The sequence below is a fragment of the Schistocerca americana genome, chromosome 4 (assembly GCF_021461395.2).
Source record: "Schistocerca americana isolate TAMUIC-IGC-003095 chromosome 4, iqSchAmer2.1, whole genome shotgun sequence".
In the NCBI taxonomy this organism is placed as follows: Eukaryota; Metazoa; Arthropoda; class Insecta; order Orthoptera; family Acrididae; genus Schistocerca; species Schistocerca americana.
This window is the reverse complement of record NC_060122.1, coordinates 734,836,377-734,853,003: the sequence shown is the minus strand read 5'-3', so window position 1 is coordinate 734,853,003 and position 16,627 is coordinate 734,836,377.

Below are 16,627 nucleotides of genomic sequence, written 5' to 3'. Positions count from 1 at the left end.
GTTTGGGCAACTAAATAAAGTTATATGTGTTCGAGTGTAACTGACAGATGTTCCTTTTCGGGCCCTTTCCACAATTCCAACTACCTGTTCTGTCCTGCGGATTTAACCAGGCGTTTCACACACCCATACCGAGCGAGGTGGCGCAGTGGTTAGACACTGGACTCGCATTCGGGAGGACGACGGTTCAATCCCGCGTCCGGCCATCCTGATTTAGGTTTTCCGTGATTTCCCTAAATCGCTCCAGGCAAATGCCGGGATGGTTCCTTTCAAAGGGCACGGCTGACTTCCTTCCCCGTCCTTCCCTAATCCGATGAGACCGATGACCTCGCTGTCTGGTCTCCTTCCCCGAACCAACCAACCAACCACACACACATCTGCCAAATACGTTTTTTTCTGTTTTAATTTTTTCGTTGGAAGCATGCCGGTGTGATACCTACTTTCGGTAGCATCGAAACAAGAGTTCAGTTCCTAGTGCTGTGAAGTCTGGAAAATAAAACTTCAAATGATTTAAAATGGCAATTATAAGAAGAAGAACAGTGTCAAAAACGGAACAAAAACAGAACATGTAGAACAACGTGCAAGGAACCTGCCACTGAAGACGTATTTCAAAGAATAGAGGCGAAACGCGTATGGCACGAAAACTGTGTTTCATTCAGTTGTAATTAGATGGTTCAGAAGTAAACATTATCAACATACGGAAATATTACAAGCACCTGAGGGCGACAGGACTGCAGAAGACGGTGATATCAATTTCAAAATTTTTATCGTCAATCTTGTTCAGTGCATACACTAGTTGTTGCATTGCACATTATCGTTGGTGTGGTCCCTCATACCTCCAAGACCTCTCTGAAGGGTGTCTGCAGCATTTTTATCTGATGAAACTGTTTCTTCTGTCTCCAGATCTGCTTTGTGCAAGGAGTCTACAATACAGGGTATCCCAAAATGATCTTAACACTTTTCGAAACTGTATTTTTCTGCAATTAAATCATATAGAACTAACATTTTTTGGTAATAATTCATAAATCAGCGGAAAACTTCCGTTTGTAGCAGTACTGGTAATAAACATGTCTTTGTGGCTCGTTGAACGGAAGTGGGTGTTAAAACGTTACTGGTAAGCAGAGAATATGAGTGAAGTTCGACGACGTTAGAGAGCTGAATTTGGAACACCGCAACCTTTACGGTCAGCAGTTATAAGACGAGTTTGAAGAGTTTGTAAAGGTGTATGATGTGAACACGGATGCAACGTAAATATTGATGCAGTGGTTCAGGCGTACACACAGTTCCCGAGGAAATCTTTAAGAGAAGTCTGTCAGAGAAGGCTCTCGTGAGACTGGGATCAGCAAAACCAGTGTTCATAGAATTTTGTGGACTCGCGGACAGAAGCCTTTTATTCCGACACTTTTCCGTGCTCTGTAGACGGATTACATTTTATGAGTGGTTTATCAACATTTGGGAAGAAGAAGAAGGATCTGATCCATGGTCGTTATAAAGCGATTTTTAGGCTTAACAGAATAATTAACCACCATAAATGCCTGTCCTGTGCCAACGAAAAGCCATACGCATCTTCCACGATTATCAGTTTGGTATGGCCAGTCGTCTGGAAACTTCATGGGGTGGTATTTCTTTGAAGTCTGTCAGAGGCGACTTCTACTCATAAATGTTACGAGTGTGGAACTCCCGGTTTTCACGACATTTTTGGAATGGAAGGTTATTACTTTCAACACGATGAGGGGCCTCATCACTGTTGTTCAGACACATAATCCCTTCGAGACTAAGAGGACGAAGGAGAAGTGTTTGAAGTACACAGCTCCATCACCGGATTTAATCCTTTAGACTTCTGTCTTTGGGATACTGCCAAGAATACTGTGTTCGTCGCAAAAACACACATACTGGATGATTTAAGAGAGCAAATGGAACAAGGCTGCAAATGCTATTCCATTAGAAAGAATACAACTAGTATGTTACTTTGTTCAGTATCGTTGACGACGATGCATTGTGGTGGAAGGTGTTCAGTTAGAACATACAGTATTTCAAGTTGCACCATAATGTATACAACATCAAAAACTTTTCTTTGTTACTGCTTTAATTAAAGATACATTTAGATTTAAACAGTGTATACACTATTTTGGGACACCTTGTATATACAATGATCACCTAAATACGGCACTTTTTGAAAACACTTCAGCTAGCTACGTCCGTGGTGGCCTGGAAAATAAATCACACCACCTCCGCCATCACATCCGTGAAGAACACCTGAGAAGCGCGCATCATTAACCACAGCGAAACTCGTTCGAAACTTGCCGACACTGGAGAACAAATCACAGATGTCAAAACAGCCGACAGCGATCAAGCAAAACCGGGCAATGGGCTCTCTGGAAAACCCCATTTCAAGCCCGAATATGTTGGCAAGGCAATGCCGTACTTTAAAACACAGGCATAAAACCAAATACGGGTACCTTTCCGACGTTACCCAATGGGGGCCGGCAGTCTGGTTTAGCTAAAACTGTAACCCCAAAGCAGACAAAATCTGGAGCTCTTTGGGATCCATGCACCTGTTTAAGACTCAAAGGGTCTGAAGATACTGATGTCTATTAATCGATAGAGATGATGGACGTTACGTAGCACCGCAGCCCACATATCACAGTCGGTTTTGCGTAGCTTGTGGCGATGGATATGGCGCACAGGGCTGGCCGTGGTTGTGGCACTGCCTGACGCTTGGGTTTGACAAAACTGTGTACTTGTTGCTGCTGCGATTGACTGAATCCTGATTCTTTTCAGGATATGAATTGGGAGGTATCTATACAGTCACGTTCTGTTCTCAAATCTATGATTTCACCTCCATGAGGTGTACCTATTTACTACTGCCCTCACAGGCCTTTTGATAAATAAGTATACCTTCTGTCCAATGAATTGGAAGTGTTTGTATATTATACAAATACATAATGATGTCATATAAACACACGGAATAGTTGCGTTCCAGAACATAACCTAAGTAAACGAGGTACTAAGTAAACTCGATCTTTGACGAAGAAAATCGTATCAATCAGTGCAACACAACACCAAAATAACCTACTCATGCTGTTGAAAGTTGTGGAACTGGAGTGACTGCATGAAGTACTCGGCTTGCAAAAGTATCAGTAAAGTTTGGGAAAAACCGATTTCTCTGAGTTATTGCTGCAGTGCCGCAAAATTATAAATACAGCCCATGAGCGTCGGTACACTTTTACCAGCCCCTTTTCTCAGACTCGAAGGTTCCCTGTAGACAGATTCCGGCGTGTCTTTAAGAGTACGCGTGGAAGCTTTCTTGATGGCACTGAGGGTCCCGTGATGATGTCCTTTGAAGGAAAATTTCACTTTTATGAATAGCAAACAGTCTGCCTGTGCCAAGTTTGGACTTTTAAGGAATTGGAGAATCGTCACGATGCCGTTTATAGTCAGATAGTCGGTGACCTTGGAACAATTGTAGTGGTGTGAATTTTCATGATGCAGTTTATAATTTCCGGCGATGGATGGCCTAACATGGTTGGTCCTTCTCTTCAGTCTTTTTAACATCATTTAACGTCTGCCCTTCAGGTACAAATTCTTAGTGCACCACAGCCTTGGTGTCGTGAAAACGATGAGGATGACGTTCATGGTAGATTTGCACATTCGAGCCTTTTTGGACTAGGTGATTCTGCAGCGTGCCATTCATAACTTTGTCAAAAAAATGGCTCTGAGCACTATGGGACTTAACAGCGGAGGTCATCAGTCCCCTAGAACTTAGAACTACTTAAACTTAACTAACCGAAGGACATCACACACATCCATGCCCGAGGTAGGATTCGAAACTGCGACAGTAGCTGTCGCACGGTTCCAGACTGCAGCGCCTAGAACCGCTCGGGCACTCCGGCCGGCTATAATTCTGTCGCTTACTTTCCCAGTCGTATTCGTGTATCCAGGTTTCTTCTCGCGTGATTTCATTGTTCAAAAACCGAGTCTTCTTCAACGCATTGCACAAGGTCTTCACAGTCACTCGCGTCTGATTTCGGTCGTCACTGAAGACCTTCGGGACGAGCTCAGCGCAGATCTTTCGCATCACCGAATCTTCAGTGATAACGGTGTGCACTGTCATCTGATCAACGCCAATTCCATCTGCGACCATGGGCACACCTAACCGATGGCATGAATTCAACACTTCACGCACACATTGCACATCGTCGTCGGTTCTTGACGTCAGTGCCGCTCCAGCGCTGGGCTCGTCTCCCACACTCTCTTGGTCATCTTTGAAGCGCTTGAACCACTTTAAAAAACTGCTGTTTGTGACATGCTTTCATCACTGAACACTTAGCGAATCTATGTACCTGATTTTCTCAGTCCAAAACAAAATTTGATGGAGCACTACTGTTCACTTGTTCGCTGCATTTTACATTTGCACCAAGGCGCTGGACAGAGTTCCACTAAAAACACGATCTCGCCTGAACGAACTTCCGCAGGTGACTGGCGCGGTTTCAACTTTACACCCTGCCACCATCAAGCATGAACCGCCTACAGTGACGTCATGAAGAAGTTGTTCCCGATACTTTTCATACAGACTCTATACGTCTTACGGTAATTCAGAAAGTTCTATTATAACAGGTAATTAAAATATTTATCGCAGTTGGCCTTGTTTCCTCAAAATTGGAAGTTCAATGTAGGCATGAGAGGATCACAAATAATTCAAAAATAATGAACCATGACACTAAAACCGTTCTGAAATTCAGGAATTTTATATTGTAAGGTTAGAAACATAGATTATACCACTGTCTTAAAGAAGACATCATGCCCCACTAACTAGCGGTTCTAATTAATAATGTCCCACGACAGCAAAATATCCTTATGCATAAGATCAGCTAGGGCAACAGTTCGTTAAAGATATTATAACAAGTCTCAAGGAAAAACATGGACAAGATTTAACCAACATAATATTAAGACAAGGTACCGATGGTTAAAGGTGCTGTGTAATTGGTGACTGTGGTGACACAACACAAATAACTTAATTGGATTGCGCTGAACAACAACCGAGTTACGATACATGTAATGAACGCAGGGAACATCCTATGGCAGCGTCGATGGTACACAGAAGTCCACATCGTGAAATCAGTGATCTTCGCATGTGGATAATGGGAAACACAGACCCAGCAACGAACCTGTGACGCCACACTGGTTGCACTGTCCGATGAATACAATAAAGTATTTAGCTTTGTAATACGTTATCAGGCGTGTGAGTCTATTTAAAAGGGTGGCTGCGAAGTATTGAAGTGCTCTCACGTAGCAACTCTCTCCCCGCTGGAGACGGTAGCTGCAACTTGTAAAACCTGTAGTATCATATGGGGTGACGTATGCCACAGGGCTCATGTATCACGTTGGTCCTTCCCTCAACAAAATCTGTCACGTCCGGTGTTCTACGCTGGCCTACTGGTTGTTATCCAGGGCGGCGCGTATCCGTAAGCCTTGGCCAAGGTGGGGGCAACAGCGCTGTCCATGTCGCCCAGCGGTCCCGTTCAACAACACCGCCGTGAAATTGAAGTTGAACGATCGTGTCACAAATTAAATGGTGTCGTGCCCATTGCGACACAAAAGAAATATCTATTTCTGCTGACTACATCATACCGTTACCGATAAAGTCATAATGTTAAACATATCTGGATCCTTGAGGTATTCCGTAACACAGAAGACATTCCAATGTGTAGCAATAGGAGAGGAGAAACGCAATTTTTAGCGCTTCCAGAGAAAAGCGTAATAGTGCCTATGCTTTTCACAACTTCATAAAATGAACTGACTTGCATAGTCCAATGGTTCATATGGCTCTGAGCACTATGGGACTCAACTGCTGAGGTTATTAGTCCCCTAGAACTTAGAACTAGTTAAACCTAACTAACATAAGGACATCACAAACATCCATGCCCGAGGCAGGATTCGAACCTGCGACCGTAGCGGTCTTGCGGTTCCAGACTGCAGCGCCTTCAACCGCACGGCCACTTCGGACGGCTGACTTGCATAGTCGATCTGAATCGACTACAGTTGACGAACGAAGTCACTATGATTTCTAGGACGTTTATCGGAAAATTAACGACTCAGAACGCATTAAAGAAAATTTGCATTGTGTAACTAGACATATGAATAGTCATGATAGCGCTTACTGTGATTTCCTGTATTGATGGCTGAAAGAAACTAATGGTGCGTGGCCAAATAACTCTGTGTTTGAATATAGTGAATTTGATATACGCATTGAGTCAGAAAATGAGCGACTGCAATACACACTATGTGATCAAAAGCATCCGGACACCTGGCTGAAAATGACTTACTAGTTCTTGGCGCCCTTCCTCAGTAATGCTGGAACTTAATATGGTATTGGCCCACCCTTAACCTTGTTGACAGCTTCCACTCTCGCAGGGGTACCTTCAATGAGGTGCTGGAAGGTTTCTTGGGGAATGGCAGCCCATTCTTCACGGAGTGCTGCACTGAGGAGAGGTATCGATGTCAGCCGGTGAGGCCTGGCACGAAGTCGGCGTTGCAAAACATCCCAAGGGTGTTCTATAGGATTCAGGTCAGGACACTGTGCAGGCCAGTCCATTTCAGGGATGTTATTGTCGTGTAAGCACTCCGCCACAGGCCGTGCATTATGAACAGGTGGTCGATCGTGTTGAAAGATCAATCGCCATCCCAGAGTTGCTCTTCAACAGAGGGAAGCAAGAAGGTGCTTAAAACATCAATATAGGCCTATGATGTGATAGTGCCACGCAAAACAACAAGGGGTGCATGTCCCCTTCATGAAAAACCGGCCATACCATAACACCAACGCCTCCGAATTTTACTGTTGGCACTACACACGCTGGCAGATGACGTTCATCGGGCATTCGCCGTACCCACACCCTGCCATAGGATCGCCACATTGTGTGCCATGATTCGTCATTCCACACAACGTTTTTCCACTGTTCAATCATCCAACGTTTACCCTCCTTACACCAACAGAGGCGTTGATTGTCATTTACCGGAGTGATTTTAACATGGAACAGGCCTCAACTTTTTTTGGGACAGACTGTCCTAAATTATGTCATACATGGTTGTCATCTCCGACTTTTGACAAGGTTTTCTATAACTTTCATTGGTTGTAAGGAAAATGCCAAAATTGGAAAGACCGTTTCAAATAGTCCAACTGGGACTGCCTTTGCCGCACTACCAGCTAGCTTCGTGTATGGCTCAACAATCACTGACTGTACATGGGTCATTACTGAAACCAAGTGCTTCTACCATGGGTGGAATAAATAAATACAGAAAAGTGCGTCAGGTCTAAGGTTTTAAGAAGCCTTACGTCTATAGTAAAAATGAGACCGTAACAGCCTTAGAAATCTTCCCTGCTTAAAATCCAGAACTAATGCTCTGCATGGCCTCAGAATGTAAAATCCTTGGTAAAAGCTGACAAATTTGTAAGGAAGATACGTAATCAAAATCTTATTAGTTCAGGACAAAAATGTTATGGACGAAAATGTTACAAACAAGAGACTACCGCATCGTAAGAGCCAAGTCAGTAAACAGTGAAATGAGTGCCATTACTAGGTACAGTCTTCTATAAATCAATAGTTGACAGTGTAACAGAATTCATATATACTTCAAAAAGACTATCACTTCTAACAAGCAAATGTGAGCACAAAAGTACACATTTTATAACTGTAATGCACCAACAAATGAAGATGAAAAGACTGCTAATAAAACTGAAGAACACTGCAATCTCCAGGGCGATTAAATTTCAAGAGTCTGAAGAACAAATATCATCTTTCTACTGGGTGATTTTAATGTGGGTATACTCTGAGAGGAAGTTTCCAGAAAAATTTTCGGTTAATATCTCTCTCACACACAGAAAAACATATGACTGACTAATATATCTAAATCATTTGATCTGAAATTAATACCAGCTTATTCAGACAACTCAGAAGAAAAAGCAAAGCCAGTTTCTAAATTAGTGAATTAAATTGGACTTCTACATAATAAAACCCAAAAGAAACAGGGCAGTAATGAAGTGTAACATAAACGGGTCCAACATCATTCGAGATACAATAGAAGAGCTCCAGGAAGAAATGAAAATAGCTCAAGTTGGTAAGTAGCAAGAAGTATCAGACTAACTAGCAATGCAGCAAATAAAATGAATCTAAATGAATGCTTCATTAAGCATGAGTAGCTAGTATCGAGAGTGTGCTCACTGACAACTGCTGTTATGTGGGCACATTATCCAAGTAAATAGTGTATAACATAAATCATATGGTAGGAGATTTATGAATGACATAGTTACCAATGAACACAATTTCGGAATGGGTATCAACAAACCACACGTACACGAAAGTTTGCGTTTCAGCCACATATGAGTGAACTGCTCAATACTAAGTACTCATTTAAACTGTCGGTTTGATAGAAATTAAGTAATTCTTTAAAATTATCAGACCTGGTTTCCACATCGAAAATTAGTAAAAAAAATATTTTGTTGAACTAAAAATACACTTAAGTTATGGTGAACAGTCAATAAGGAGTGAAGACTATGAATTATTTACGCTAAGACGATAAGGATCAACAAGAATAATGAGTGTTAAAATATAACGTAGAAAAATTCTCAACCAGTAGACATTAAGGATAATTTCGTAAAATCATTTCTACCAGAGCCTCAGGAACAACTAAAAGAGCTATCAGGCCTCGATTATTTGTTTCGCATATGTAAATGGTAAAAGTGGCCTTAACAACATCGAGAATTGTGAAATAATTGTAACATTCTCCCAAGACCTACGAACAGACCTGAATCAAACTATAGATTGGAATTCCTAGAAATACACGTAAAACCCAGAAGTTGATTCACCATTTACCGTTAAAGAAATAAGAGAAATATTAAAATCTCTAAAAATATCACTGTCATTGGGAAAGACTCCCCAACAGTTGAGCTTTTGGAACAGCCCCAAAACTCATTTAAGATCTATACATAATCCTTGAAATAATTCAGGAAACAGGAAAGATGTGCCGGGGATGGTACGTAGCTCTAATACAGCCACCGCACAAAAAGGGTAGCAGGCAGGTTTTTGACTTTTGTGCACGGTCCAGTCAGGTTAATGTGACCACCGCCTATGTTCGACGTTAACGTGCTATAACCATTGAAAGACAGCTGATGGCAGCACTAGCAGTGGAGGGTATACAAAGCGGTTCGGGAGGGACGCAGAAAACGGTGCAGTCCTTACCATAATGCAGAAACGGAGAGATTATCTGACGTCCAAAATGGCATTATCATTTCCTTTCGGAACGAGAGTGGAAGAACTGAACCGCCCAGATGAATCGAGGAGCTACCAGCAGTGTCTCCACAACGGCCATTCAGCGAACGTTGCTGCGCGCGGGCCTTCGCAGCAGGCGCCTGGTTCATTCACCCATGCTGACTGCTGTTCATTGGCGACGAAGGCTGGACTTTGCGTATTATTAGCGTAACTGGAGTGAGTGACGACAGGTGGCCTTTCCAGATGGATCACGTTTTATGCTCCATAGGATAGGTGGCAGTTGGCGTGTACGGCGTTAAATGTCTGAAAGCAGACACCATGCAACAGTCATTGAAACGTTTCAGGCCGGAGCAGAGGGTATTATGGTGTGAAGAATGTATTTCGTAGCATTTTCTGGGTGATTTGGTCACTATAAACGGTACACGGGACCGACATAAGTATGCATCTGTTGTTAGTGACCATGTCCACCCGTACATGCAGCTTATTTTTTTCTCGTCACAGCAAAGCAATGTATTACACAGCTCGCAGTGTACGAACCTGGTAAAAAGAACACCAGGATGAGGTTATCGTTCGCCCCTGGCTACCAAACTTCCGGTTTTAAAGCCCAGTCGCGAATCTGTGGGACCACCTCGATCGGGCTGTACACGCCACGGATCATCGACCGAGGAACAAAGCGTAGCTGGCCACGGCCACTGGAGCCGGCACGGCTCCACATCCCTGGTGGTACCTTCCAGAAATTCACTGGCTCTCTCGCTGTACGTCACACAGTGGTCCGCGCTGCAACAGATGGCTTTTGACAGGTGGTCACTTTAATATGACTGGACAGAGTAAAATATTGTAAACAGTATTACGTGAAAAGGTGAAATCTACGTCTGACAATCAACAGGCTGAATGTCAAGGTGCGTTCGAAAGAGGAAGCTCTTGTCCTGAGCAGATTTCGACCTCAAAGAGATGGTTCGTTACCGTTTAATGAACTTTACGCGTATAGTCATAATATTTATAAATTTTTTACGCATTTAGTCACAATATTTATAAATTTTAAAGAAGTGATAAATTCTTTTAAGAGGGAAAAGTTATTCTTTAATTGGGAGTTAAATCTACACTGCCATACCTAATTCTTAAACACAAAAACAAAAGAAAGTAAAATTTATGAGAAATGCATTTTGGCCTTTCAGAATAAGTGCAGTTTTATTGGTGTCAGATAATGCGACGGCTTAGTCTCCTTATCAACTGTTTCCTGGAAAAAATTGTTAGAATTTATAGTGTAAACGTTAAAGAAAACGCAATGTTAGCTCTCATGCTAAGAGGAAGTAATAAAGGTGTTGCAGTACAGTGTCTAGCGTTTACAAGTCATTTTTCAATGTTTTATAAATTTCTGTGAAGTTTAGCAATATAAGACTCTCTCTTGGAAGAGATAAACGATAGATCAGGCTCATTAATATCTTCAGAGAACGTAGAATTTATGATTAATGTAAAAACTGCTAGAAATTTTGTAACAATCAAAGCTGGCCAGCAAATAAGGCAAAGTAAACCAAATATACAAATAAAAAAAAAAGTTTTGCATCACCCCAGTTGCCAGAACTCCTGAAGACAGACGTTGACCTTGGATGTTGTATCACAAACACAGACCGTTTGACTGTTCAGGGGTGTCACTAAACCCGCTCAAACCATGCACGAGCAGCGCCTATTAGACGGAGGGGACCCGACAGCCGATCAGTTCCAATTATTCCACCAGGAAGGAGGTACACGGCTCGTGTTGTCTGTAGTTCAATCGTGCCTAGACGGTCAATACCACGGTTCGATGCCGCCCACATTATTACCTTATGCCAGGAAGGGCTCTCAACAAGGGAAGTCCCCAGGCGTCTCGGAGTGAACCAAAGAGATGTTGTTCGAACGTGGAGGAGATACAGGGAGACAGGAACTGTCGATGACATGCTTCGCTCAGGCAGCCCAAGGCCTGATATTGCAGTGGATGACCGCTACCTACGGATTATGGCTCGCAGCAGCAACGCCACCATGTTGAATAATGCTTTTCGTGCAGCCAGAGGACGTCGTGTTGCGACTCAAGCTGTGCGTAATATGCTGCATGATGTGCAACTTCACTCGCAACGTCCATGGCGACTTCCATCTTCGCAATTACGACACTATGCAGCGCGGTACATATGGGCCCAACAACGTGCCGAATGGACCGCTGTGGATTGGCATCACGTTCTCTTCACCGACGAGTGTCGCTTATGCCTTCCACCAGACAATCGTTGGAGAAGTGTTTGGAGGCAACACGGTCAGGCTGAACGCCTTAGGCACACTGTCCAGCGAGTGCAGCAAGGTGGGGCCGACGTACGCCGCTGGTGGTCATGGAAGGCGCCGTAACGGCTGTACGATACGTGAATGCCATCCTCCGACTGATAGTGCAACCAATCGGCAGCGTATTGGCGAGGCATCCGTCTTCATGGACGGCAATTCGCACCCCCATCGTGCAGATCTTGTGAATGACTTCCTTTATGATAACGACACCGCTCGACTAGAGTGGCCAGCATGTTATCCAGACATGAACCCTATCGGACATGCCTGGGATAGATTGAAAAGGGCTGTTTATGGACGACGTGACCCATCAACCACTCTGAGAGATCTACGCCGAATCGCCGTTTAGGAGTGACACAATCATGCATGCATCAATTCAAGAGGACGTGCCTCTGAAGATCTCGCTGTATGGTGGTACAACATTCTATGTGTGGCTTTCATGAGCAATAAAAAGGGCGAATTGGTGTTTATGTTGATCTCTATTCCAATTTTCTGTACAGGTTCCGGAACTCTCGAACCGAGGTGATGCAAAACTCCTTTGATGTGTGTATTTGTGGAAAATAATTTAAGAAAGACGTGTAGTACAATTTTCTATAGAGGAGTGGGTACATGATATGGAAAGATATTAAGATTCAGCTAAGAAAACATGCAAGAAAGTATGCGTATCTAGAAGTCTTAAAACAAAGCACTAAAACATATTACTGACAGTGGAACGCCAACATCCTTGCAAGTGCTTAGAGCATAAGGTTGGAAAGCATAAGTTTTTTGAAAGATAAATTGCAAGTAAAATATTAGATCCTCTAAAAATTCAGTATTTCGGCCATGAAGAAGTAACAATTAAGTTCATTAGAACATTAGAAACATATAAATAGTGAGGAGGTGGAGATGGTTATTTTTGGGACATACGAGTATTCACTCAGTAGCTGCAACAGACTAATCGAAAGCTTCTTCAACAACTACGAGGATTCAATAGCTATAGAAAGACTTAAAAAGAAATAGGCATAAGAGAAGAACAAGTAGTTGGAAGAGCTATGTTTAGCACAATATTTTTAATGTCGAGGAATTTCAGTTTGAGAAAGTCAAAGGAAACAAGAACGAAGTTATCTACAGAAAGGGAAAAGAAATTCCTAGATACACTGAAGGAATATTGGAAGAAACTAAAGAAAAACGAAAGGCGATTGAAACGTGGCCCCTAGATAGTCCTAGCCCACAAATAAGACGAAGGAAGAGAACTTGTACATTGAGTGAGTCTCTAGTAGTATTTAGGAGAGGTGATGACTCGAGATACGTGGACCTGAAAAGTGGAAAGCACATGTTGTGATTACCATAAAAAATTGGCATACAGACAATCTATTGAAAGTCACTGGCTACACTCCGTGCATTAAACAAAGGCTCACACCATAACGTTACTTAGAGACTGGACGTAAAGAAAAGGATATTCACCTATAGTAAGCACTAATCCTCATAGTCAATTGGAAATCACACTTTTTTAGTGAATCGTGAATATGTGGTTGCCCAGACAACTGCCGAATACGTTGTGTGGAGTGGTATCAGTAATCGAGATGAGTAATCAACCAAAGACTTTGCTTTCATACTGTTCCTAATGACGGTGGTGGGAGGACAGAGAAACCTAATGCAGATCTCAAATATTAGAAAAATTTTGGTGTTGGCTGGGCTCTAGAGTTTTGGTAAACCTTACAAAGTTGATATTGTGATACCATAAGCTGCTGTTATAATTACTGTTCTATAAATGACCGATTTTTACGTGAAGTTCCACATCGTATTTTTCCTGTATGATGTGGGTGAGGGTATCAACGACATGTTTCAAGCTACATTTTCCGTTCCGTTATCTTAATATTTATGGGTTGTGTATCATATAAACCGTTCGATCTTTTTTGTGTTCTTCTCCACCTGATTACATTCCAATGTAACTTTTGCTGTTAATTCAAGGTGTGCAGAAATACACTCCTGGAAATTGAAATAAGAACACCGTGAATTCATTGTCCCAGGAAGGGGAAACTTTATTGACACATTCCTGGGGTCAGATACATCACATGATCACACTGACAGACCCACAGGCACATAGACACAGGCAACAGAGCATGCACAATGTCGGCACTAGTACAGTGTATATCCACCTTTCGCAGCAATGCAGGCTGCTATTCTCCCATGGAGACGATCGTAGAGATGCTGGATGTAGTCCTGTGGAACGGCTTGCCATGCCATTTCCACCTGGCGCCTCAGTTGGACCAGCGTTCGTGCTGGACGTGCAGACCGCGTGAGACGACGCTTCATCCAGTCCCAAACATGCTCAATGAGGGACAGATCCGGAGATCTTGCTGGCCAGGGTAGTTGACTTACACCTTCTAGAGCACGTTGGGTGGCACGGGATACATGCGGACGTGCATTGTCCTGTTGGAACAGCAAGTTCCCTTGCCGGTCTAGGAATGGTAGAACGATGGGTTCGATGACGGTTTGGATGTACCGTGCACTATTCAGTGTCCCCTCGACGATCACCAGTGGTGTACGGCCAGTGTAGGAGATCGCTCCCCACACCATGATGCCGGGTGTTGGCCCTGTGTGCCTCGGTCGTATGCAGTCCTGATTGTGACGCTCACCTGCACGGCGCCAAACACGCATACGACCATCATTGGCATCAAGGCAGAAGCGACTCTCATCGCTGAAGACGACACGTCTCCATTCGTCCCTCCATTCACGCCTGTCGCGACACCACTGGAGGCGGGCTGCACGATGTTGGGGCGTGAGCGGAAGACGGCCTAATGGTGTGCGGGACCGTAACCCAGCTTCATGGAGACGGTTGCGAATGGTCCTCGCCGATACCCCAGGAGCAACAGTGTCCCTAATTTGCTGGGAAGTGGCGGTGCGGTCCCCTACGGCACTGCGTAGGATCCTACGGTCTTGGCGTGCATCCGTGCGTCGCTGCGGTCCGGTCCCAGGTCGACGGGCACGTGCACCTTCCGCCGACCACTGGCGACAACATCGATGTACTGTGGAGACCTCACGCCCCACGTGTTGAGTAATTCGGCGGTACGTCCACCCGGCCTCCCGCATGCCCACTATACGCCCTCGCTCAAAGTCCGTCAACTGCACATACGGTTCACGTCCACGCTGTCGCGGCATGCTACCAGTGTTAAAGACTGCGATGGAGCTCCGTATGCCACGGCAAACTGGCTGACACTGACGGCGGCGGTGCACAAATGCTGCGCAGCTAGCGCCATTCGACGGCCAACACCGCGGTTCCTGGTGTGTCCGCTGTGCCGTGCGTGTGATCATTGCTTGTACAGCCCTCTCGCAGTGTCCGGAGCAAGTATGGTGGGTCTGACACACCGGTGTCAATGTGTTCTTTTTTCCATTTCCAGGAGTGTATGTCAGTATTAATATAACAAAATATATCAGTATAAATATGGAAGAGATTTGTTATTTTATTATTGACCACCGGTAGAAGTAACCCGTCCGCTACAACTGTCAGTGGCCTTTTCGAAGGGCGGGTGACCGGATACAGGCATAGGGCATCATCATGCCCCTAGGGTGGGAAACTGCCCCTAAAGGCGGAGGAGCCACTAGATGACCAACGGCATTAATATCAGGCAGGAAAGAGGAAACTCCCTGATTAAAAAGACGTGGTAGAGCGAAGTGGCGCAGTGGTTAGCATTCGGGATGACGACGGTTCAAACTCGCGTCCGGTCATCGGGATTTAGGTTTTCCGTGATTGCCCTAAAACGCTTCAGGCAAATGCTGGTATGGTTCATTTGAAAGAACACGGCTGACACTCTTCCCTATACTTTCCTAACCCGATGGGACCGATGGCATCGCTGTTTGGTCCCCTCCTTAAATCAACCAACCAAAATCCCGCGAAAGCCTCATGAAACGTCAGGAAGTGCAACATGTTATGCCGAGCGATCGGTGTCGACTTGAGTTCAGGCCAAACGATGTGAAATGTACGACCGTGCAGATGCGAACGAACAAACCTTGCACTGTCACTCTGCTACTGATCGTCCGAAGACAGGCCAGTTTCCCAAAGGTAAAACAATAGCTACATGGAACACGAGAGTATTATTTCGAACGGGGAAACTTCACATTGCAGAACTAGACTAAACATCAAATTGGCATATGTGGCTTAGCTGAAGCTCGCTGGAATGACTGTGAGCATTTTGAAACCTATGATCACATCGTATAGATTGTCTGAGAGGATATCACAGGGCAGAATGGCGTCAAGTTCCTTGTCAGCAAACGTAAGGCGCAATATGTTGACGATTACAGACCCTCTCACGATGCAAAACCAAATCATATAAATTACATGTCATCCATATATATCGATTGACAAGTATTGCAGATGACGAAGAAGTTGAAGACTTCTATGCAAAGGTAGCATTACAGTCTTAAAACCAAGACGAGTCACGGTCATACTGGGAGATTTCGGGGCGAAAGTCGGAGTCACTTCGATCGAAAACCACTTTTGTGAGACTGTGGGACAATATAGTCTTGGAATACGTCATGAGGAAGGCAGTCGGTTGCTGCAGTTTGCAACCGATTAAAAATTTTACATTATGAATACTATGTTTAAATATCAGCCCGCCCGGTTAGCCGTTCGGTCTAGCGCACTGCTTTCCGGGCGGGAAGTCGTGCCAGTCCCCGGCACGAATCCGCCCGGCGGATTAGCACCGAGGTCCGGTGTGCCGGCCAGCCTGTGAATGGTTTTTAAGGCGGTTTTCCATCTGCCTCGGCGAATGCTGGCTGGTTCCCCTTATTCCGCCTCAGTTACATTATGCCGGCGATTGCTGCGCAAACACTGTCTCCACGTACGTGTACACCACAATTACTCTACCAAGCAAACACTGGAGTTACACTCGTCTGGTGTGACACGTTGCCTGGAGAAGGGGGGAAGAGGGTTGTTGATAAGAGATAGAAAACCTCTTTCCGCAATGTCAAAACAAAACCTAGTCCCGAAAGTGGACCTGTGGTAGTGCTTAAAATTAGCTGAGTAAGCCATTTATTCTCCCAGAAGTAATTCAAAGGAGTGGACCACTTGACGTAGAGGTAAA